At 45.6% G+C, this 24175-nt stretch overlaps 1 protein-coding gene and 1 non-coding gene across 2 annotated transcripts in view; both read right to left on the bottom strand.

Annotated features, from left to right (window-relative positions):
* Positions 1–24175, bottom strand: part of COP1 (COP1 E3 ubiquitin ligase) — a 180669-nt gene that overhangs the window by 15504 nt on the left and 140990 nt on the right. The window lies entirely within an intron of this gene.
* Positions 11987–12120, bottom strand: LOC136622686 (small Cajal body-specific RNA 3). The gene has a single exon (XR_010791878.1). It is a non-coding gene; the product is annotated as a small Cajal body-specific RNA 3 (non-coding RNA).

Here is a 24175-nt window from a genome sequence, read left to right as displayed (position 1 = left end):
TCCACCGGCTAATTCACCTGCAGCCCGAGTGCTGAAAGAAGCCTTCATGCCTGGATAAGGCGATACACCTCAAGTGCGCACAGCGGTGCAAATTTCTTTTCTTGTAGATCTCCCACATGCGGTTCACAGCACAGCTCCACCCTGAAAGCTTGTAAATTAAACATGCCCGAGGCAGGACCTATTATTACTCCAAACTATCCCAGTAGGAGCAGCCCTGCAGCTACAGCCGCCTCTCCCCGTATTCATAGGACTTTTGATTGTTCAAAGCCGGGGATCTTTACAACATCACACGCTCCGCAAAATAAATTCCATTAGACGTCACTCTCCAATGAACCAGCATCTAAAAGGGGCAGCAATATCTACCGTAAAACAAAAAAAATACCAGTTCTTGAGAACCAATTCGGCCACACCGAAATAGATGGCATGCCGGTAGTCACCCAAATTTTCCGAAGACCCCATTCAAGTTCAAGGAAGCACAAATTAATAAGAGGTTGTCCATCCCTAAACTATTGATGACCAATACTCAAAACAGGTCATCAATAGTTGATTGGCAGGGGTCCACCACTTGGGATCCCCAGTTTTGAGCGCTGCTGTTATTTCAGCCCATACCAGGCACAGCGCTGTACATTGTATATAGCAGTTGTGTCTGGTATTACAGCTTAATGCCATTCATTTGAAGCGGACTATGCTGCTCTCGGGCCATGTGAATGATGAACGGGATGTCATAGGCCTGAAAGGAGGCAACAGCAGCTCCAATAGGCTGATCGGCAGGGGCGATGGTCCTGGAAGCGACTACACTGTTCATATAACAGCCATCAATCACATGACCAATCACGGGCCTCAGCAGGCAATCGTATGCGAGCGATGCATGGCATGTGACTGCTGCAGTTGCTTCAGCGACTGGAGTGGTGGGGTTGGAGGAGGGGGTGGGGGTGGGCTAGGAATGATGTAACATAAAAAAAAGTCATACTCCCCTCTTAAAAATCCCCTCACATCAAACAGAGCCGCCCTGATCCAGGAACAAGTTGCAGTGGTCACTTTCTCTTCATCGTATGCTTGACCAGGCTATCACATGTACAATGATATGCACTTGACCGCTGCCGCTTCCTCCTGAAAACAGGAAAGGAGAATTCGGCAGCTAAATGGCTCCATACCAAGACGGGACTATAATGTGGTCCGTTCGGATTGACCCCATTGACCATAACGAGGCCCGTTCGGATTGACCCCATTGACCATAACGAGGCCCGTTCGGATTGACCCCATTGACCATAACGAGGCCCGTTCGGATTGACCCCATTGACCATAACGAGGCCCGTTCGGATTGACCCCATTGACCATAACGAGGCCCGTTCGGATTGACCCCATTGACCATAACGAGGCCCGTTCGGATTGACCCCATTGACCATAACGAGGCCCGTTCGGATTGACCCCATTGACCATAACGAGGCCCGTTCGGATTGACCCCATTGACCATAACGAGGCCCGTTCGGATTGACCCCATTGACCATAACGAGGCCCGTTCGGATTGACCCCATTGACCATAACGAGGCCCGTTCGGATTGACCCCATTGACCATAACGAGGCCCGTTCGGATTGACCCCATTGACCATAACGAGGCCCGTTCGGATTGACCCCATTGACCATAACGAGGCCCGTTCGGATTGACCCCATTGACCATAACGAGGCCCGTTCGGATTGACCCCATTGACCATAACGAGGCCCGTTCGGATTGACCCCATTGACCATAACGAGGCCCGTTCGGATTGACCCCATTGACCATAACGAGGCCCGTTCGGATTGACCCCATTGACCATAACGAGGCCCGTTCGGATTGACCCCATTGACCATAACGAGGCCCGTTCGGATTGACCCCATTGACTATAATCACGTCCGTTTGGATTGACCCCATTAACTATAATGAGGTCCGTTCGGATTGACCCCATTGACTATAATGAGGTCCGTTCGGACTGACCCCATTGACTATAATGAGGTCCATTCGGATTGACCCTATTGACTATAATGAGGTCCATTCGGTTTGACCCCATTGACTATAATGAGGTCCATTCGGATTGAGCCCAACTGCCCGGCTGTTGAACGGAAGAAAAAGCTCAGCATACAATGCCATTTCTTCCGATATTTTGAGCCAGATCTGTGAAAGAATTTCTGACCAGAAGTTCCAACGCAGAAGTGAACCCTGGTCTAACCTGTACACAAAGATTTCAACACCGATCTCCCCCTTCTACAGATTAACCAAGAACCATTGATTGAGGATCCTTGTGGGTTAAGGAGGTATAACCTTTCCATTTCTTATTATACAATGGTTGCTTTCCTGGATTGTTTGGCAAGCGCCATCTAGGGGAAAGGTTCTAATTCTAGCCAATGTGCATCCAGAACATCCCCACCCCCTAATGCTTGAAGAGTAGCGCAGCCAAGTTTGTTGGATGCAGCAGAACTAAATGTGTTTGTGTTCCTTTTTGCACGGAATGGTATGGCCCAATTTCTCCAACATGCGCGTCCAGCCCCTGCTATGCAAAAAGCTGCATGTGTCCTCTCTCTACATGGTACTTAGCTTCGAAATGTGTTTTTTTTAAAGCTGGTATTATCAATAAAAATGCAGAAACTAATCTAACATCATTTGCGTATGTGCATCAAAGGGTTGCGCCTTATTCCCAGTCTTTGGTCCATACCATTCTGTGCTATACATGGCTTGTACGTTTCCTGGGTTGGCTGCACCACTTCATGCATATATGACTCATCATTCAGATATCGAACTAGGACAAAAATATTTGTTCCTACTGCACCCAACCTCCACTGGGACAGCTGCACATTTTTTTTCCCTACCTTCTATAATCAGTTGTCTTTTTTGGTCATTTTCTCCGTACTCTGTAGGACGGCTGCAGAAATAAGGGTCCTCCTACATGGAACGACTGCCGGGAACTTAAGCACCAGTAAGCCGTCCCAATGACTGACGTTCCAGAGCTTTCCCATGCAGGAGTGGTAAACCCCTCACTGAACGGAGGCAGAGCCCACCGGAGATCTCTTCCAGCCACCCGTTCCATTCAGCGTAAACAGGCAGTTGTGCATAGATTCCTGACTGCCTGTTTACATGGGCTGACCATAGTTTGATTCTTATGCCTACGTTAAATGAACGACTAACAATAATTCTCTTATTGTTCATCGCTCCGTGTTGGACAAGCCAGCGATTAACTGAATGATAATTGTTGTGTGTGAAGGGGCCCCGAGGCAGAGGGCTGAAGCATGGACTAAAGGGCAGCAGTAGCGGTCAGCTCAATGTAAGTGCCTGAAATCACTTTGGAAGGTTGACCATTATCTACGGTCTATTCTGTTAGCTGCCTTCAGGGCAGAATAAGGAATAGAGTCGTCACGATGCGCTAATGATGAGGCCCCGAAGACTTAAATGACAAATTCAACTCTGCTACCTTCCGGCGAGGACAGCGTTAAAGCCACCAACCTGACAATGGAAAATGCTGGACCAGAAATATCTTGCACCAGCTGAGTGTGTAATGGCTTTTTCCTTCGCCGCCGCACTCCCCCTCTGTGCTGCACAGCTCGCCACTAAAGAAGCAAAAATCCTAACAGATTTTCTTTTTTTTCCCCTTCCTTAAATCCAAAAACGTGATTCAAGCAGAAAATATTTGTGCACAGAAGACAACCTGGGGGGAGATCCACCTTCCAGCTTAGGAAGCTTTAGACCTGGGAGCCCGCTATCTAGCAATTACACTCCAGAAACAGTGGAGGGAAATCTCTAAAATCTGGAGTAAGGGAAACTGCTTTACCAGCACTAGGATTTTAAGAAAACCGTCCTCTCTGAGACAAGGCGTTTCAATTGCCACTTCTGTCGAGATACTGGAGGGCTTTCGGAATGGGACATAAATGGGTAAAGGCTCCGATCGGGAAATAACGGATTGTAGTGATAATCAAATAGAAATGGGTAAACATACACCATCTTACCAGAAGTATATTGGACACATGAGCAAGAATCAAAAGTACTATTTATCTCCATATGTAAATACTTAGTGGGGCCCCAATGACCAATCGTATACTCTGTGTGACATACTTTCTACTAACGTTGGTATTTCCCTCCATTCATCCTGCAAATGCCTGGCGAGTCTCTCAAAGAGGATGCATTGGCCCGTCTACAATGGTGCAAGGAGCGTCGTCATTGGACTGTTGAGCAACGTTGGAAGAAAGTTCTATGGAGTGATGAATCATGCTACTCCGTCTTTTGCTGGAGTGGGCTGTGCCAACAGTTAAAGAGACCATAACAATTTTCTTGCAGCCCTCACTGAGAGCACCATAAGGCGAGTCACACTGACTGCACCAATACGTTTGCTATGTAGATCTGTGCAGAAGACTATTAGTAGCCGCCAGGCACAGTACTGGTTATCCATATTCATAAGTTGTGGCCTAGCCAGACCCACCCAGCCTCCAGTCAAAGCCCATGATTGACAGCTCTCATTCTATTCAAAGTAATGAGCACACAGCGGTCAATCTGGGGTTGGAGGGCAGTGTGGGTGCAGCTAGTCTGCGGCTTATGAATATGCAGGACTACTTTATGGAGCCTTCTATGCATGTGTTACCAGTCCCTACCTTATGCTGCTCTCAGTCACCATTTTTTTTATACCTCTAAGTAGGTCGGAGGTTTTGTTATGGTCTGGGGATGTTTTACGTGGCATGGTCTCGGTCCGTTGGTTATAGGGACAAGAAAGATGAAGTGTACCATGATGTTCTAGACAATGTGACAATACTCTGGGAATGGTCAGCCATACTTCCAGCAAGACAACGCGCCTTGTCACAAATCTAACATTGTTTTACATTGGTTTAAGGATATGGATGAGTCCCAACCTGAACATCTTTAGGATGAAATGGAACGTCGGGTCAGGAGATATGAACCGTGTCATTTGAGAGAACTCATCAGATGTTTGCAGGATGAATGGAGGGAAAAAACAGCTCAAGTGTATAGAACATTAGTAGAAAGTATGCCACAAAGTATCTGATGTCATTAGAGCCAAAGTAGCCCCACTAAGTATTAACATAGGGAAATAAATACTACTTTTGGTTCTTGCTCAGGTGGTATAGCGTGCAAGAAACACTGGATCCAAGAATGATCTGACCAGTCAACAAAAGCAGATCCCGCCAATGTTACCACGATCCAGTAAATAGAAACTGAACTGAAAAACTCCATTGGGGAGTCGAGAGGGATTAAATTGTGCACTTACGACATTACTGAGCCGCGTATTATCTGTAATGTTCTACGGGCAGTGTTCTTTGATAATTACATTCTGCCCTACGCCGTGCATACAGATAACATACTCTAATAAAGATGACACGCTTGCTGTTTCAGCTCTTCATAGCAATCAATGAAGAGCTGTTGTCAAGAGACGAGTACTGGGAAAAGCGTTAGAACTGGCGGCGGCTTCTGGAGAAAATGGGAAGAGCGCTAAAAACCTCGAACCATTTTACTCATCCTGTCACTCCGAGTTATTTAATTGCTCTCAATGGTTGTGTTTTTTCTCTCTGCTACATTGTGGTTAACCAGCGAGGAATTAAAAATGCTCAGCAGAGTCGGCGACCGGGCCGGATAACCGCAAGGGTTCAGCCATACCCGCCGGTATCAGGGAGCAAGGCTCACCACTAATCGAGTACAGATAAGCCTAAAGGCCCACTCCTTACTTTGTGGTCTGGCTCCATGCAGTTCCTTACTGCAGTCCTGTGAACGGGGCTTTAGGACATTAAAATCACACTACACAGAGGAGAAATGTGCATTTTCATTATATGTTGTCCCAGCCTTAACCCTTTCCAATCCAATTTTTATCCTGGTTTTCCTAGGGGGCTTACTCTTTTTCTGCCGTTATACAACGGAGCTATCTGCTGGCTAAAGCCGGTACTGCATGAGGTGACACGTTAGATAGGCTCTGACAGCAGAGAGGCTGGCAATATACAGTAAGAGATGTTGGAAGACGTCCGTCGGGGTTCTGAGCTGTACAGCCTTAAATCATAGTGTCTTCAGACGTCAGACAGTGGATTGGAAAGGGTTAAATTTTTGTTTTACCTTTACAGGTGTCTATAGGAGGAACTGCACCAAAAAAACTGGAATGATATTGAGCTACACGGTCAGGCACCGACACTACAAAATAGTGCTGTGCCTAGTATATAAAGAAGAGGCAACGGTGCTGGACCCTTCAAACAGCTGACCAGTGGGGGCGCTGTGAGTCAGACTCAAATCATCTGATTCATTTCCTATCCTAAGGATAGGTCAGCAATACTTAAATCCTGAAAAACTCCTTTAACCCTTTCCAATCCAATTTGTATCCTGGTTTTCCTAGGGGGCTTACTCTTTCTGCTGTTATACAACAGCGCTACGTGCTGGCTAAAGCCAGTACTGCATGAGGTGACATGTTGGACAGACTCCGACAGCAGAGAGGCTGGCAATATACAGTAAGAGAACCCCGACGGACGTCTGCCAACATCGGAGCTGTACAGCCTTAAATCATAATGTCTTCAGAGGTCAGACAGTGGATTGGAAAGGGTTTAAAGTGTTTCAAAGAGAGTGGGAGCTCTATTCTGATTCTTTAAGGGGGACCCCTATAATAGCATTCATATGCCTGAAGAGAACACATGTAAAGCGATTGCTGAGACCTCCAACAGGAAATGTACTTTAAATGGACACATTATATAACTTATTAGAACTTCTTTCCCTCTGTCGGGTATACTATATATTTTACAGGCAAGTAGCTTCTTCATACAAGCGGCAGAATAGCAATCTTCATCATGCATATACAGCAGTTTTTACAGCATGGGTCAACATTAGATAACGCTACTTCTACAACACTAATTATAATCCGCAGTCCTATGGAACACATAGAGCTGTGGGCATTATTATTGGCAACCCTGAATATTAAAAGGGCTACTATGGTGAAAACACATTTTCTCCCTTTCTCCTCACTTGACTGCCTGGCACAATCTAGGGGTCTCTCCTGTATATTCCAGCTACTTCCATGCAGTGCAGCCCCTTGTCTGATGCTGATCACGCACCATTTTGATGGTGAAAATTTTGCTTTCACTTCCACATCAATCCCAAGATGCATCAACACATCCTTAGCTAGAGGCCGCACCATTTCTGCCTGCTGAGTGGGCAGTTTAATCATCACCTTCTATAGTCACCTAAATAAGCTACAGCAGTGTTCCCCAACTCCAGTCCTCAGGGACCTCCAACAGATCAGGTTTTCAGGATTTCCTCAGTGTTGCACAGGTGATGTAATTATGGTCAGTGCGTCAGACATTGCCACAGATCTTCTTACCATAGGATATCCTGAAAACATGACCTGTTGGTGGTCCCTGAGGACTGGAGTTGGGGACCCCTGAGCTGCAGCCTCTAAGTATGCAGTCAGGAGGATGAGCTATGATCTCCCTCATTATATCTGTGTGATAATCATCAGTAACTGTGGTCGGAGTGCCTGTGTCCCCCTCTAGGCAATGTCTGTGCTGGGGATCATGTAACAGCATCACACAAACTTAGAAACTACCTAAAAACTGAAGACATAAACCTAAGTAGATCTGAGCTGGTCAGAATTGAGATTACATGACCATGAGAAGAACTCCGGGTAAAAAAGAACTAACTCAGCAAAATCACACTAGCCGACTTCTAAATACTGGTGGGCTAGTTACATAATGAATGAAGAATGAATTCACCCGAGTGGCCCTTTAAGTACAGGATGTAAAATACCTTCTGAAATACAGTGTTTATACTGTATACATCCCAGCAGTTTCAATAAACTCATACGCTTCATACAGAAAAGCGCAAAACACAAAATCAGCATAAAAAAAACTTTGCATGAAAAACAGGATAAAAAAAAAATTGGAAAAATGCATAAAATGACAAACTCATCTCTGTGTGCCTATATTTATAGCCAAGCCTTGGTATATTTTACCAGCCTCATCTTACATATCTCCTCTGAAGTTTACAGGGTAAAGTCATCTCATCTCAAGTTCTTCCCCAACTTTATATATGATAACCTGTGCGGCTGTACACCCCCCCCGCTCCCACTCACTTCTAAGTCACTTTGTGTAGAGCCCAGCAGGAAGGTTTTTATATGGGAGGAATGGATAAGAAGCCGCTAGTCACTGGGAATTGGCATGGATTTTTCTTCTTTTCATGTAACAATACTTGCTGAAGCTTGTCAAGAAACACGCTGTTTAGTTGGCACTTTGTGGGGGTGATTTTCAGCTTTCGCAGGGTTATGTGGATTCCAGGTCATCATGTTCCTAGTGGAGCGCAGCAGCAAACACGTGTGGAGAGCAGAGACGAGCGCTTGCTTATGTTCCACGGGTCAGATCCAAAAGGCTCGGGGCCAGCCGTTTCAGGAAACGCGTGACGTCACAGCGCAGAACGCCGAGCACAAAGCCAATAAAGGCAATTAATTAACTGCACCTGTAAAGCTCTTTGAGATGCGTCTCTACCATAAACCAGACTATTTGCTTAAAGGGCTGGTAAACCGCGATGAGGCTGCGTTCCCGGGTGCTGCAGATTCTTCAGCCAATGGCAGCATTGAGTAATAAATGAAGGCAAGTATATATGAGATTTTATTTCGGCTTAGGAGTCATTTAAAGCAGGCGTATTTTCGGACCATATTACGTTTTTACGTGTCATGGCATGTCGGGGTTACTCGCGGATGGACACCTCACGTGTACAAACACTCCAGAGCAAACGTGAAAGATGCAACAGCACGTAATGTCCAGCGTTCACAACCCACAGGGTCTCAGTCACTAACCCCACCCAGGGCGTCCTCCTCTATCAGACAGGTAACGGGCCCAAACTGGTCCACATCGGGCCTCAGGCTCCCAGTCCTGATGGCTGCTCCTACAGCCTCTCTGACTAGCAGTCAGCTTTCTCCCTTTGAGTGTGGTAAGAACTGATCTTTTTAAGTAGTTCCGGCCACACCCACAGGTGTTCCCTTTCTCTCAGGTATTAGAATGGCTGTCTGTCACCCTCTGCAGGCCATTCTGTACACTGTACTCCTACAGCGTGCAATAAAAACAGCCTAAACCCCATTGATTTGCATGGAGGTATTCAGACGTGTGTTCTTTTTTAAAGTGTGTTTGACAAACGTGAAAAAAATTACAGCAAGTGCTATTTTGGACCGAAACTGCCCAAAAACTGCCCATGAGAATGCGTAAAAACAGAGCAAATCTGGTAGTTGCATGCCTATTCACTTTGCTTTTACACACGTTTGCAGGAGACAGGAAAAATTAGCAATACCAAATGGTGGCTTTTTTTACGCACGCATTTAAAAAAAAAAGGGAATACAAGACGCAGGCAAAAAAAAAAATAAATAAATAAAACCCACATACGCCCCAAACATGCATATATACATGTAGTAAAAATACTGTGGATTTCGGAAAGCGAAATTGCATTTGCCTATGTGAACTCATAAAAGTGTATTGTGGAGTACGGATAACATAAACCCCATTGATTTGGATTAGGGTATTCAGAAGTGTACTTTACGCGCATAGGGGAAAAAGAAAAGCAACAATAAAAAACACAGCATGTCCTATTTTGGTTCGTAAATTGCCCATTACAATCTACGAAATCGCGTAAAAACGCACCAAATACGCAGTTGCACGTTTATATATTGTGTTTGTACATATGTTGAAAGTAGACCGTGTAGAAAAAAAAAGGGTGACTTTTTTTTTGTACAAATGAAAAAAAACAAACAAACTAAAAACATGCACAAAAAGTTGCATATACACCAAACACGCATATATACTAAGTAAAAATGCTGCACATTTCAGGGCTGGAAATGGCTTATGAATGGTCAGTAAAACTGCATCAAACCAACATATAGGAAAGCACACTGACATTTTTACAACTGAAGGGGTTTCCTGTACCGGGTCCGTGCCCGCTATTCCAGCTCAGTCCAATTCATTCTGCTTATCCTACGCTATTCTAAACAGCCAAGCTGACAACTGAGCTGCAGAAAACAAGCATAGGACAATTGGCTGTAGTGGCCAGAGTGAAAACTGGAAGATTTCAAGTTTTTTCTTCTAAAATATAAAAACCTGATTTAAATGACGAGACGTTCCGTGCGTGCCGTTAATACATAATACATACAGCATGGACCATGTAACCCTATTGGCTGCCGCCATTGCTGGTAGACAAACCTGTATTCTAATACATCATACAGCACCATTACCCAAGAAACTGGCTACTCAATTATGCAGGCGGCATTCATCAGAACGTATTCATCACTGGCTAAAAGCTTCACCCATTCAAGGGTATAATCGTAACGCCAATATAGCATGTTGTGGATATTAAATTTTTAATAATGTACATTTTGTTCAATCACAGAACACGCAAGGGCTGCTAGTTATTACAGCAGTGATTTCATCTGTTGGTCGCCGGCTGTGATGAAACTACAAGTCTCAGCAGATAAGACTAGATAAAGTACCTGAACAGGTTTCAAAAAATGTGACTGTAAGGAATCCAATATCTTCACACATTAACATAGAACTTCTATAAGCGCAGTACACCTAGTGAAGTGGGCTCTGCTTAAATTCTTACACAGAAGATGCTTATCAGGGGTTAGAGAATCAGAAAAAAAACATCACCCCCTGCAGTGTGTAAAGCCCAAATTAGTTAAGAACAGAGAACAATATAATCTAGTGACTTCTCTAACGAGGTAACTGCCTTCCTTCATGGTACTAATCATTTTTCATCTTTGACATTCTTTTCGAAAAAGTAAAATTCTCTTCCTGATCATAGTGGAGCGACTGCAGAGAAGTCAGACGTGGGGAAGAAAGTAAACGCTTGTCGCAGTTCTTAAGGATACAAGTTTTCAAGGGTGGAGCTTTCTGCCCACTCTGTTCTCCCTGTAACCACCACAGGATCTAGTCTCCTAACACAGGGGTCCCCAACTCCAGTCCTCAAGGACCACCAACAGGTCATGTTTTCAGGATATCCTGTAGTAAGAACACCTGTGGCAATGTCTGAGGCACCAACAATCATTACATCACCTGTGCAACACTGAGGAAATCCTGAAAACATGACCTGTTGGCGGTCCGAGGACTGGAGTTGGGGAACACTGCCCTAACAGAATGAGACAGGAAGTGAGGTCATTTGCACACGGGGTACAGCATTGGGACCACAAGGAGTTATCACAGAGAAACAGGATTAACCCCATAACCCTAAGAGGCATACATGTTCACTCCCAGGCGGGATTTGTATGGCGCAGAATCCGATCGCGCTCCATACATGGCGGTTGTTTTTGACAGCCAACACTTGCCGACAAAAGCTGTGATCAGCGTTCACACCGACTGTGGCTGTTAACCCTTTGCATGCCACTGCCATTTTTTTTTTACAGCGGTATTTAAATGCCCTGATTGGCGCTTCTGGGCCCGAATAACAGGCGCCATCTTAGATTCTGGGCTACACCACTCTAATCAGCAACTCAAAGGTGGGGGCACAGATCTGCCCACAGCCCTACCCAGGTCGGCCACTTTAAAGCCAATCAAATTGACCTCTAATGTTGTGGCCTCTTTGGCGGTCATCTAAAACCCTCTTGGAAAGATAAGTGAGGTGTCTTCTACTGCCTCTCCGCACGGACACAGTTGTATTGTTCTACTGTACTGTTGCATGCCACATCCTCTACATTTCTTCCACAATGGCTTCTGGGACATTTCCTATAACTGCATCACAACAAAGCAAACTTCAGCCACGATACCAATATGGTGGTACAAACATATGGAAACGTTCTCTTGGTGGAGCGCTGATGGTATGGCTTACGTCTACAACGGATAATAAGCATGTGACGCAACAGGCAGCGAAGAAACGTTGAACAAAAGTGAGAGAGGAGAAACTACTCATTACTAACGCATCATTAGGTACAACCCAACTTCCATCCTCTACTTCTTGTTGGCGCACTGACCTGCATGGTTCTTCTAACTCCACAAGTGTATTGGGGAACAGCGTGTTTGGAGGGGAACGATCCGGCTCTGGGGGCTGCACAGAACCAGACAGAGATCTCCAGAACATTACTATAGGAAGCCTCATAGCGTGGGCCGACACTTCACCGGCACACGACGAGTCAGTCAGCTTCCATAAACCGATACATTGTGCATGGTTATATATTGTGTGTGACAGCTGTGATACAATGACATCAGACCAATAATTCTAGTGCACCTGGAAACTCAGAATCAAGAGAAGCTCCATCAAACTACTAACAACAACCCGTCTGTCCGTGAGTTTGTGACTGACTTGCGTGCTCCGCCCCTGATCACATGACTTATTCAGACGTGTGTGTGTGTTTTTTTTTTTAAGCATATGTTTGACAAGCGTGAAAAAAATTACAGCATGTCCTATGTTGGAGCGAAACTGCCCATTAAAGTCTATGAGATCGCGGAAAAACAGGGCATAACTGTCATGCGATCAAGGGCGGAGCATGATGGAGATGTCCTCACAGGTCCTTCATCTCCAGTGCTGTCTTGCTTCTGATCCCTGCTGAATGGAATGAACAATGTATGTAGCAGAGCTGTGTGTGCGACGTGCATGCAGCAGAGCTGTGTGGCGCATTGCGCTATTACTAGGCTCTTTAAATAGGATATTAGAGAATTGTATTTTGGTGCGTTTTATTTTCTACATCTATTACCGCAACCTACGTTGTGCAATAGTAGAGAGGCTGCTGACCAGACACCATCAGCAGAATACAAGTGATAGTCTGTCCGTCAGGGTGGAGTCACACTAGCGTTTCATCTACTTTTGGGCTTCCCATCTCTCTGTTTATTTTAATTCTGCCTCTCAGTCCAAAACAAAGAAATCAAACAGATCTGTTTTCTGCACGGGTCTTTAAAAACTGAAAGCTTTCCAGTTGCTTCTGTTCCGTTACGGTACTTTTTGCTAAATGGAACAAATGGCGCTGCAGACGGCCGTATTTGTTAAATGGAAGCAAATGGAAAGCTTTCAGTTGTTACAAACCCCACTGAAATCAATGGTGGTAAAAACAGATCCATTTAATTTAATCTCTCTGCTCAAAAAAAAAAAAACGGAACAGAGACAGGAATCCAAACCGAGATTAAGCGCTAGTGTGAATCCACCCTTCTAGTACGCAGCCTGCCATCAGGACCGTCTCTCGTCTATCTGCTCCCACAATACATACACTGCACCTATATCCCATAAACCACATCGGATAGGGCGGCCGCGGGGCATATAACATCCTACTGTTCCTCAAAGTTAAGGGTGGCTTTACACTGGACAACCATCATCCGAAGAGTTGCTTGGAACAGGTATTGAAGGGAGTTATCGTTTGAACAACGGTTTGCTTTTAGGGCTTATTCACACGGGCAAAATAATGTCTGAGACGGAAACTGACAGAACTCCAACTCATTGAAAGGGCTTGTAGCAGAATTATAAGTTATTCCCTTATCAATATGATAGGGGGCAACTTGCTGATCAGTGGTGGTCTCACGGCAGATACCCTCACCAATCTCAATCAGGGGTCCTGTACCCCGCCCCCCCCTTCTCCTCCTGCACCCCCCGCAATAAAGAGGAGACTGCATGCAGCAATGGATGTGCAAGCGCCCCATTCACTTTCAATTCAACAAATTTCAGCATACTCTATTTCAAAACGGAATACATGCGTACGGCTTCTATTGAAGTCAATGGCAGCCGTCAGACCTGCGGCCTTTCTGCAAACATCATTGTGGAAAGGTCGCAGAATCCGCGTCAACACCTAGTGACCGCATGGCATAATCTGTACTGCGCATTCGTGCCGGCCGGCACAGATAGGACGACTGCAGGGACAGTTACACGGGGGTAACCGACCGGGCGCGGGGTCAGATTCCACTGGGGGATCCCACATGCGGAATCAGACCTACTCGTGTGCAGGCGGCCTTAGTTTTCAAAGGTGTAAAGACAATCATCATATGCACAAGTGTTTATCGCAAGAACGGCACACAACGTGCCTACTAAACACTAAATCATATGGCCTTCGAAATGGGAGGAAAACCTTACCAGAAATGAGCAACCATTACCCTGCAAGAGTTGGTGCCATGTCCAATACTAAACTACCAGAAGAGGGCCCTACTGCTTACAGATAGCAGCATCATAACCACCAGCAAGTGTGTTATGCCTCCGGATTGAAAGCCTCCACTGGAAAAGCCATTGGGTCAGCAACCGCGCCTCCCCTAACGTTTCCCAGTGGCAGTATGCGGAGGGACGGGTTAAGCGTCGGTCTAGTCCCTGCACACACCTAGGCTTAGTATCAGAAGTACACCGGCTTCTAGGATTAGCACTACATCGTATTTATTTACGGCCCCAGTGTACTTGAAAGGACCTACGCACTTCGCAGGGCTCCGCACACTAGTTATTAGGATTTATTACATTGAGTCATTAAGGTTGTGCCAGTTACAAGTCACTTCCCCATCTATTCTGAACGGTGTGAAGGCATTTCGAGGAGCTCTTTAGCCACCTTAATGTTGCTTATTCTGCCAAAGAACATCTTTAATAACACATCCCCGTTGACTTGGATGCTCTATGTGTGTGATCTAAAAGCTTTCTGTGCTGCCAACGCATTTTATCTTCTCGCGCTCGAATGCCAAGAAGTGTCTTCAAAGTTCTACCTTGCCTCATCCCACATCACTTAGCAATATATATGGGTTTGGACCGGGATGTCATAATGTAGCCATGCCCTGCTCAGCCACCTTCATGCCAAAGCACATCTTTAACATTGTATCTCCTCTGCTTCTCCTGTTGTCTTGCGATCTTCTGATAAATAAATTACACCGTGCCGTTAATCACGCTCTCCAGGTGCCAGCCATAAAAAAGACGGACAACGGCACTTCGGCAACCTTCAATATCCGTCGGAGGAAGAAAGTGGGGGGTGGTGGGGGGAGCGTTAACCGCTTCCTCCAGGATGTATTGAAATTAGCAATGGTCTGCCTTAGACTAATGCGCCCCATATCATAAAGCGGAGTTATCAGACGAGAGGCCTACTAAATGCGGGACAGGTAAATTACATAAGCCATTAGATAATTATAAATGTCCCCATCTAGATAAAAGCAGAGACGGACTAAAACCCTGAGAACAGCTATTAGAGGCTGTCAGGGCTTGTGTGAGGCTTCGGGAGGCTCGAAGAAACCGTGAGCTAAAGGCTTATTATTGTCAGGCGAGTTATAAGGAGTGATGTAAAGCAGGTATAAGCGAGTGGATGGAGAGTATAGATGAAAGTATACGCTTCTTGCTACAGGAGTTACTGGGGTCAGAAGCCTGCTGGACGAGGGCTAACAAATATAAATGACTATTTATGGTCAGCTTAAGGCCAGCTTCACATGACCGGGTTGGATTCCGGCCAGTGACCCCGCGTATCTGTGGTTTCTGCATTGCGTATGACCGCGGCGGCTCGCCGTCGTGCAGTATATTTTTCTTCAATAGTTGTATTTCCAATGCTCAGTGATGACAAGGTACCTGTGGCCTATACACAATGTTAACTGCGCATGGGCTGTAGGTTGGACGGCCTCCATTGACTTCAGTGTAGGCCATCCGTGCGGAGTCCGCAGCAAGATAGAGCATGTCGCCATTTTTCCATCGCTCACGCAGTTCCTATAAGTGATTGTGAGCAAAAAACCGATTTTACACGCCTTTCAAAGTGTGCGATTTGCTGTGGATCCTCCGCGCGGACGCCGATCGTGGATTCCACAATAGGAATCGGGTTGTGTGGAGCCGGTCTAAAGGTTTCTGGCAGCTATGTGGACACCATCAGCAAGCAGCCCAATCGTTTTCGATAGATACAAGCCACCACAAAATGTAGCCATACGTCAGAGAATTGACCTCTGCTTGTTTCTGGGATTAACTGCTGTAAAGGATAATGGTTAAATCGCACATCGGGGCGGCGATTCTGTACAATGCCCTGCTGCTGCTTGCATTGGCGGTATTTGATTATCATTACACAGTTTATCTTTAACCCCTTAAGGACGCAGCCAATCGCCCCTCTCCGCCCCATTTTTTGGTTTCTCCATCCCACTTTCAACAAATCATAACTTATTTTTCTGCCAACGTAGCCGTCTTCGGCTTGTTTTCGAGGGACGAGTTACATTTTTAAATCAGTGGTACTATTTAATGCCCCATAAAATATACTGAAAAACTTAAAAAAAAACTTCTAAGTGGATTGAAATGGGGGGGAAAAAAAACAACACTTTGTGGGTACTACAGGTCAGTCCCATTAAGGTGAATGAGTGCTGCGGCCCCTTCCATCAGCTCATGGCCAGGACTCCTGAGTGGCGGACCCCCACCGCTCAGATATTGATGGCCGAACCTGAGGATAGGCATCAATTTTATATGTGGCTGGAAAACCCTTTAACCTTCAGCTTACCATGTCACAGATCTGTACATTGTTAGGGCTCCTGTCCACGGGTAACGCAGTGAACTATTGAAAGCGCAGCCCCCCTGTCCACGAGCGGACAACCATAGCGATTCTTGGCTCGTGGATGGCAAATCGCGGCATGCTGCGATTCTCTGTGGTGAGCCTATCTGTCGGATAGGCTCACCGCGGAGATCCGTCAGCTGGCTCCAGCTGCCCGGTGGTGGCTCCTGCGGCAGAGATCCACCATGGAATATGGCAACGCTCGTGGACAGGCAGCCTACAACAATGATACTTTTCAATGTAAATTTCTATTTTACGGGTCTAGAATAGTTAACAAGGGGTTAATCTAGCTGAATGTAGCTTTGGCTCGGTGTTTGTGCGTTGCGTTTCTCACTTGCGTAGGTGTTGTAGTTGTCAGCGGCCATTTCAAGATATTTTTAGTACGGTTGAAAAATATCAAGTAGCAACGCAACTTCAACCTGAACGGCTGAGGAGACCTGGCGAAGTTCTCTCTACACCGTGGGAGACGAGGAGGAGGTTGTACGGGGGAGCAATATTCCAATGCAATAAAGATAAAATCAATCACAGCTGAAGTAGGAGTTCGGGGCGGCTGCCAGCCATTGATCAGTAATGCGTACACTATGGAGCTCATTAGAGTTCGTTGACTGAATTAGACTACACCCAATGTAAGGGGAGGTTTCCCATTCCACATACATATTTCATTCTTGTTGTCTGACACAAGGAGCCGTCTCGCTGCGGAATAGCCATATTGTGAGAAGTAAAGATCATTAGTGTGAAGGAAAGGCTTTTCTTGCTAAATAATAGGAGACAGAATGGATTACCATGATGGAACAAAAAATAAAGTTTGATAACTTTTACACTTTTCCCCCTTCTAACTTCTGTCAGGTTTCTTCTGCTTTTGATGGCCAGAATAGTGTAAATGGGAACCTGACAGACTCAAGTCACTGGTTACTCCAAGTCTTTCATCAACAAGCAGTACATTACTTTATTTTGGAAAAGAGGTATTCTGGAGACTGGGCATTGTCAAGTTTTTACCCATTTTTTACCCATGCAGTAAGGAGGAGATTGAATGGATCCGCGGTTGCGTATGAGCAGTGTTCCTTCTCTCATTCTCATTGCCAAGTACAAAGTGCTCGGCTATTTCCATAAGCCCCATTGAAATGGAGGTGCCGAACGGAAAATGTGCCTAGTTCTGCGGAGATACATCCGCATTGCATGCCTCATCACATGCAACGTTAAAGTAGAAACAGCTGAACAGGATATAAAAAGACCTCACAAAAAAAGTACTACATTCCGAACTTAGAATGGCAGGTATTTTCTTCTTTGCTTAAAGGGGTTGTCCAGTTACTGGACAAGATGCCCCTTTACTGTCTTCTGTGCTAAAACGAGAGGAGCACTACTTACCTATTTCCTGCCACCGTGCTGCAGCCCCGCTGTGGTGCTGGCGTTTGCTGCGCCAGATCACGACACACCGTGGTTTCTTATATTTAAGGACTCAATGGAGACGGGGTCTGTTCCACTGGATTGGCACCAGTGAACCAGGAAACTACAGGCCGGCAAGTCTGACTTCTATTGTGGGTAAAATGTTTGAAGGGTTTCTAAGAGATGCCATCCTGGAGGACCTCAAGGAAAATAGCTGTATAACTCCGTATCAGCACGGGTTTATAAGGGGTCACTTCTATCAAACCAATCTGATCAGCTTCTATGAGGTGGTAAGCTCTAGACTGGATCGGGGAGTCACTGGATCTGGCGTGTCTCATAAATTGAGAATGCTTGGTCTGGGCGAGAATGTGTGTAAGTGGGTAACTGGTCAGTGATAGAAAGCAGAGAGGGGTTATAAATTGTACATACTCTGATTAAGTCACCGTTACTAGTGTGGTACAACAGGGGTCAGTTTTGGGCCCTATTCTTTCTAATCCATTTATTAATCACCTGGTAGAAGGATTGTGCAGTAAAATAGCAATATTTGCAGATGACAAAACTATGTAAAGAAATTAACACAAGGAGATTGCAAGAGAATCTGGATAAGTTGGGGGCAGAAAAGTGGCAAATGAGGGGGTGTTTAGTTAACTGTAAACTAAACCGAAACAACCAGTATCAGGCAGCTGCTACCAAGGCAAACAGGATCATGGGGTGCATTAAAAGAGGTCTAGGGGAACATGAGGAGAACATTGTTCCTACTCTTTACAAGTCACTAGTCAAACCACACATGGAATATTGTGGACAGTTTTGGGCACCGTTACTCAAGAAGGACTTATGAGGGCAACTAAAGTAATAAATGGAATGGGTAGAGTACAAGAGGGGTCTGGACTCCTTTCTTAAGCGATACAATATTATATGTTAAAATCATTCATAATGTCAGAAGGGTCTGTGATCCAGGGATTATCCTGATTGTCAGATTGGAGTAAAGAAGGACTTTTTTTTCCCCTTAAACGGGAAATGGCTTCTACCCCATTGTTTTTTTTTTTTTTGCCTTCCTCTGGAACAGCATTGGGGGGTAATGCGCTGAACTGGATGGACATGTGTCTCTTCTTTGGCCCTACATACTATGTTACATGTCACCAGGTGACTTACGGCTGCAGCATCACCATTTGTTTTCCCGGCATTGGCCTTCACATCCCGAGCGCCCCAATGCCAGGAGTCCAGGAGGATGCGCCTGCAGCTTCTGCTTGGCTACAGTGCGGCACCAGGGAACAGGTAAGTACGGCTCCTTTTATTTTAGCACAGGGGGCATGTTGTCCAGTAAGTGGACAACTGCTTTGAAGCAACCCTCCAGGCCTGGAGAAACAAAGATGGCTCAACTGCTTCTCCGATTATGTGATACACGCTGTACGCTTCTGTAGTCTAAGACATTACAGGCTGATCTGACTAGTCAGCGATGATCATGTGGGCAGCGCTGGTCAATCAGAGAGAGAGAGTAGTGTCCTAGCCTAGTGATGCATACTAATACACAGTGTGCATCGAGAATTCAGTGAAGCTGGTGCGGCCATCTTGGTTTCTCCAGTCCTGGAACATGTAACGGCTACACTCGGAGTTGGTCAATAAGTCTGTGCTTCAAAGTATAGAACACAATGCAGCCGCTCATTCTCATCACGCTGTGATGTTCAATACCTTGTAGCTGCAGAACCAACATTTGCTGAAAACAGATGTGATCATCTTTTCTTAACAGCCCCAATTATAATAATCGGCTTAATGTTCTGAGCTGTAACAACAAAACAAAGTGAAATCTAGCGATATTGGTCTATGCCAATCCCATGGATTTGTCTACATGCATAATACCATTAGTATAGCATGAGCACACTGGAGCTGATCCTTGGGTAATGATCTGTGATCCCGGCGCAGGAACAATGTATTCCATTTGTACATATAGAAAAAACAAACTAGTATAACAATAGAGGGAAAATGGAAGGTAGTAAAGGCTTTGCTAGGAGGTCATCCAACTGCTAGCTATAAAGTGTAGTTGCAGTAACACTTAAAGGGGTTGTCCCACGCCGAAACGGGTTTTTTTTTTTTTTCAATAGCCCCCCCGTTCGGCGCGAGACAAACCCGATGCAGGGGTTTAAAAAAAAAACCAAAACGGATAGTACTTACCTGAATCCCCGCGCTCCGGTGACTTCTTACTTACCTTGCGAAGATGGCCACCGGGATCTTCACCCACGGTGGACCGCAGGTCTTCTCCCATGGTGTACCGTGGGCTCTGTGCGTTCCATTGCCGATTCCAGCCTCCTGATTGGCTGGAATCGGCACACGTGACAGGGCGGAGCTACGAGGACCAGCTCTCCGGCACGAGCGGCCCCATTCAGAAGGGAGAAGACCGGACTGCGCAAGCGCGTCTAATCGAGCGATTAGACGCTGAAATTAGACGGCACCATGGAGACGAGGACGCTAGCAACGGAACAGGTAAGTGAATAACTTCTGTATGGCTCATATTTAATGCACGATGTATATTACAAAGTGCATTAATATGGCCATACAGAAGTGTATACCCCCACTTGCTTTCGCGGGACAACCCCTTTAAAGGAACACTCCCATCTTGGTCAAATATGGCTGCCATTGGAACACCAGTGATTACGGAGTGGTTGGGATGATGGAAAGAACCAAGCTTGGGTGAGCGACCCAGTTTCTGTAACTCCCATGGAAGCCAATGGGAGTTACCCAAACAGCGCAGCACAGGGAGCTACGCGGCTTCCGAAGCCCCTGGGTTAGGCTGGTTTCACATGGCCAAGAATATCGTGCAGGATTTGTGCGCTGTGAGACGCACAAATATGAACCCCATTCTTTTGAATAAGGTTAAACACGAGAGAAGTTTTCCCGTATGGCACCGCGATGCAGGAAACAAAGCATGTTCTATCTAGCTGCATGATCTCGCATCGCAGTTCCATTGCTTTCAATGGGGTGGTGGCAGCAGCAATAGCATAACTCCGCGATCCTCGGGATTCCTTGCTTCCCCAAAGTGATGCAAGGCTGTTTTCACAAGAAAACACCTCTCCATCCACGGGGCTTTCATATGGAGATTCACGGCTCCATATCACGCTTGCCCATGTGGAGCTAGTCTTAAGCCTCATTTGCATGTAACAATTATCGCTCAAACTATGGCATTTGAGCGATAATCGTTGCGTGTAAATGCTACCATCGTTTGCTTTTTGTCTAAATGCTGATTTTTTGTTGAGTTTAAAATCCATTGTTCAGACTGAGCGCGGATAGGGACCACATACTGTGATTCTCCACAGAAGCAGCTGATTGCATTGTATTCAGCTTGCAGTACCAGGACAGAACAAAGGGGCTGTATGCAGATAACAGACCACCTGCCGTTATCTGCATACAGCTAAGGGAGCCTCATTTACATACAAATGAAGCTAATAAGCTACTAATGGGCATTAGTGCCCATTAGCAGCTTAGGCAAAATGATCGCTCAAACGGTCACTCTCCCTATCTTTTGAATGAATTTTGAGTGATCATCTTTGCGTGTAAATGAGGCTTAAGTGCAGCACAGCGAGCTATGCTGTTTCTGCGTTACTCCCATAGACTTTCATGGGCGTCTTTTGTCCGTAATACGGATCAAGTAGGACATGCTGCTGTTTTTTCTTTTCACGTGCGTAAGATACGAGCATAAAAACATGATTGAACACCCCAATTCACGTCAACTGAGCTTATGCTGTCCGTAATACGGACCAGAAATACCCCCGTGTGAATGAGCCCCAAGCACAGCTTGGTTATTTCTGAAGGTCTAAGGTGCTGGATTTCTAGCAACAGGGCTATCTCAGATCTAAGATCTATAGCCACGAGAGGGATTTGGCGGTACCCTCCGATTTCTGGACAAACCAATATGGCCGCCCCACTTATCCGATTACCTGAGGTATAGTATGCATTGGTAGTCTAAGACACTGTATGCTACTCTGACCGGTGTGCTCATGTGACTAGGACTGGCCAATCAAGCAGAGTATATTAAGGTAGCTTTGCCCTAATAACTGTTGAAAACAGCGAATTCAGGAGATAGTCGCCCCATGTAGGAGTGGCCGCCGACGGGGCACTGAGGAATAAATCGTTCACCTGTCGGAGTTGCTGAGCTACAAGGTATCACAGGTAACTTTAAAAGGTACTTTTAGACTACTAATGCACGACATCAGGTACTCCAAGGAACGCTGCCGCCATCTCAGCTGGTCTGGGACCAGAAAGTTACTTTAAGATTAATTTAACTCTTCGGGTGCAAACGCCATTCTTGACTGCACCGCACATTCATGCAGATTTCTGGTGGGGAGTTCAGCAGGGAAAACCTGCAACAATTCCGCCGTATGTAATTCCGCCTGAGTGCTTCTTCCCGTACGATCCAAGGAGATGACAGCGGCGTAGTTTTTAGAGCTTGCTCCTATCCCTGCCATGGCCCTACGCCATAGCGTGCACGGTTCCTTGGCAGGTGGTGGTTCCTGCAAGCAGTGTCCCCGATCAGGTCTAACACAGGAGCAGATCTAGGACTATTTCCCCCACAACCGAGCCAACAGACAGAAGTATTGCAGCAGATGCTAAATAATGTATAAGCAGGAGTACCACAATACCGGTTTCATATGAAGCCCTAGAAGTTGTCACCAGTGTCAGGCAAACTTTTCCCTTCCTTTCTCAGTTACATTAATGTTAACTAGTTGATAAAAATGTGGCTTTATGGAAATGTCCTTGGTGCTGGGAGCGGCACAGATCATTAGTATGTCGGTGTGCTAGGGGGATCACATTCATCAGGACCAGCATGACTTGTTTACTGGCAGCTTCACCTATTCACATTCAAGGAGACGCAGAATAGTAGAGCTGCAGCCCCGGCTCCCTACAGACCCTCACAAACATATTGATAGGGACAGAACATACATAAATAATTAGACTATGTAGCATCTTGGAGCGCTTCTGCTGGGTACCGATGTAATATTAACAAGTGCGGGTGGCGCCTGCATACATTCTGGTTCAGTTGAATTAATTGCTACCTTCCGCCTGATTCTATTGTTTCTATCGATATGAGCAAAGTCATAATTATCCGGTAGCTGCTCATGTTCCAAGGAGTTCTGTAGGCCTGACTGTTAACCCCTTTAACATGTATGATGGGCTATCGTTAACAACAGTAGTTAGTGCATTAATTAAAGCTATAGTATATAAAAGAGGTTGCTGACTGTTAATGACCTATCCTTCAGATAGGCCAGCAATAGTAGATTAACAGGGGTTCCTGGCTACGGACCCCGACCAATTAGCTGTCCGCTGGGTCGATGTGCTCCTACACTAAGCGGATTTCTGCAGCAAGCAGTCAGCTCCGTTTGCAGTGCACTGGCGAGGTTTAGTATTACAGGTAAAAGGGCCCATTGAAGGGAATAGGAGCGTTGTAATACCAAGCCCGGCCACTGCAGTGGGAGCGGAGCTGTAGGGGTCTTGCAGAAATCAACAGAGTACGAGTGTACCAGCCCAGCGATTAGGCTGATCATAAGGGGTCCTGGTTGGTGGAACATCGCTGGTCTACTATGTGATAGCCTATTCTAAGGATATGTCATATATACAGTAGTTTACAACTGGACAATCCCTTTAAAGAGGGCCGGAACCAAAGCTCATTAGGATGTTAACCCGTTAACGATACAGCTAATTTGGTTTTATTTTGCTTTTCCTGCCTCCTTACAAAAAAAACAACCTTTTTTTTCAACAGCATAACTATATTAGGGCTTGCTTTTGTGGGGCAAGTTGTATTTTTTTTTTTTTTTTTTAACGGTACCATTTAATGTACTAAAAAACGTTAAAAAAAATAAATAAGGCAAAAATCGCATTTTTTTTCCATTTCGCCCCACTTAGAAATTTTTTAAGGAAGGGTGGTCCTCTTTTTACAGCGCACATGGTAAAGCAAAAACAAGAGGTTAACTTTATTCTGTGGGTCAGTATGATTACTAGGATACCTAATTTATATATTTTTTGTTGTATTACTTTTCAAAAATAAAATCTTTTTTACTTTTTTTTTTTTAAGTTCCCATAAGCGATCATCTACTCGCTTATAGAATGTACTGCAACGCTTCAGTACTGCAGTATATATTATTATAGGCATTTTATTAAGCCCTGCCACAGGTACGGCTTAATAGGCAGAAATACATGCCAGCCCTGGAGGCCTTCACAAGACCCCAGGCTACCCTGACACCGAACGGCACCCTGTGATCTCCTTGTAGGGGGACCATTTGAGAAACAAGAGGAAGTTCCCTACTATTGTCGGGCCTTTAAATGGTTAACAGCTGTGATCGGCGTGATCTCTGATAGTGGCTGCTTACGGT

Source organism: Eleutherodactylus coqui, chromosome 3 (genome assembly GCF_035609145.1).
Source record: "Eleutherodactylus coqui strain aEleCoq1 chromosome 3, aEleCoq1.hap1, whole genome shotgun sequence".
Lineage (NCBI taxonomy): Eukaryota > Metazoa > Chordata > Amphibia > Anura > Eleutherodactylidae > Eleutherodactylus > Eleutherodactylus coqui.
This window is presented reverse-complemented; position numbering and strand designations above follow the sequence as displayed.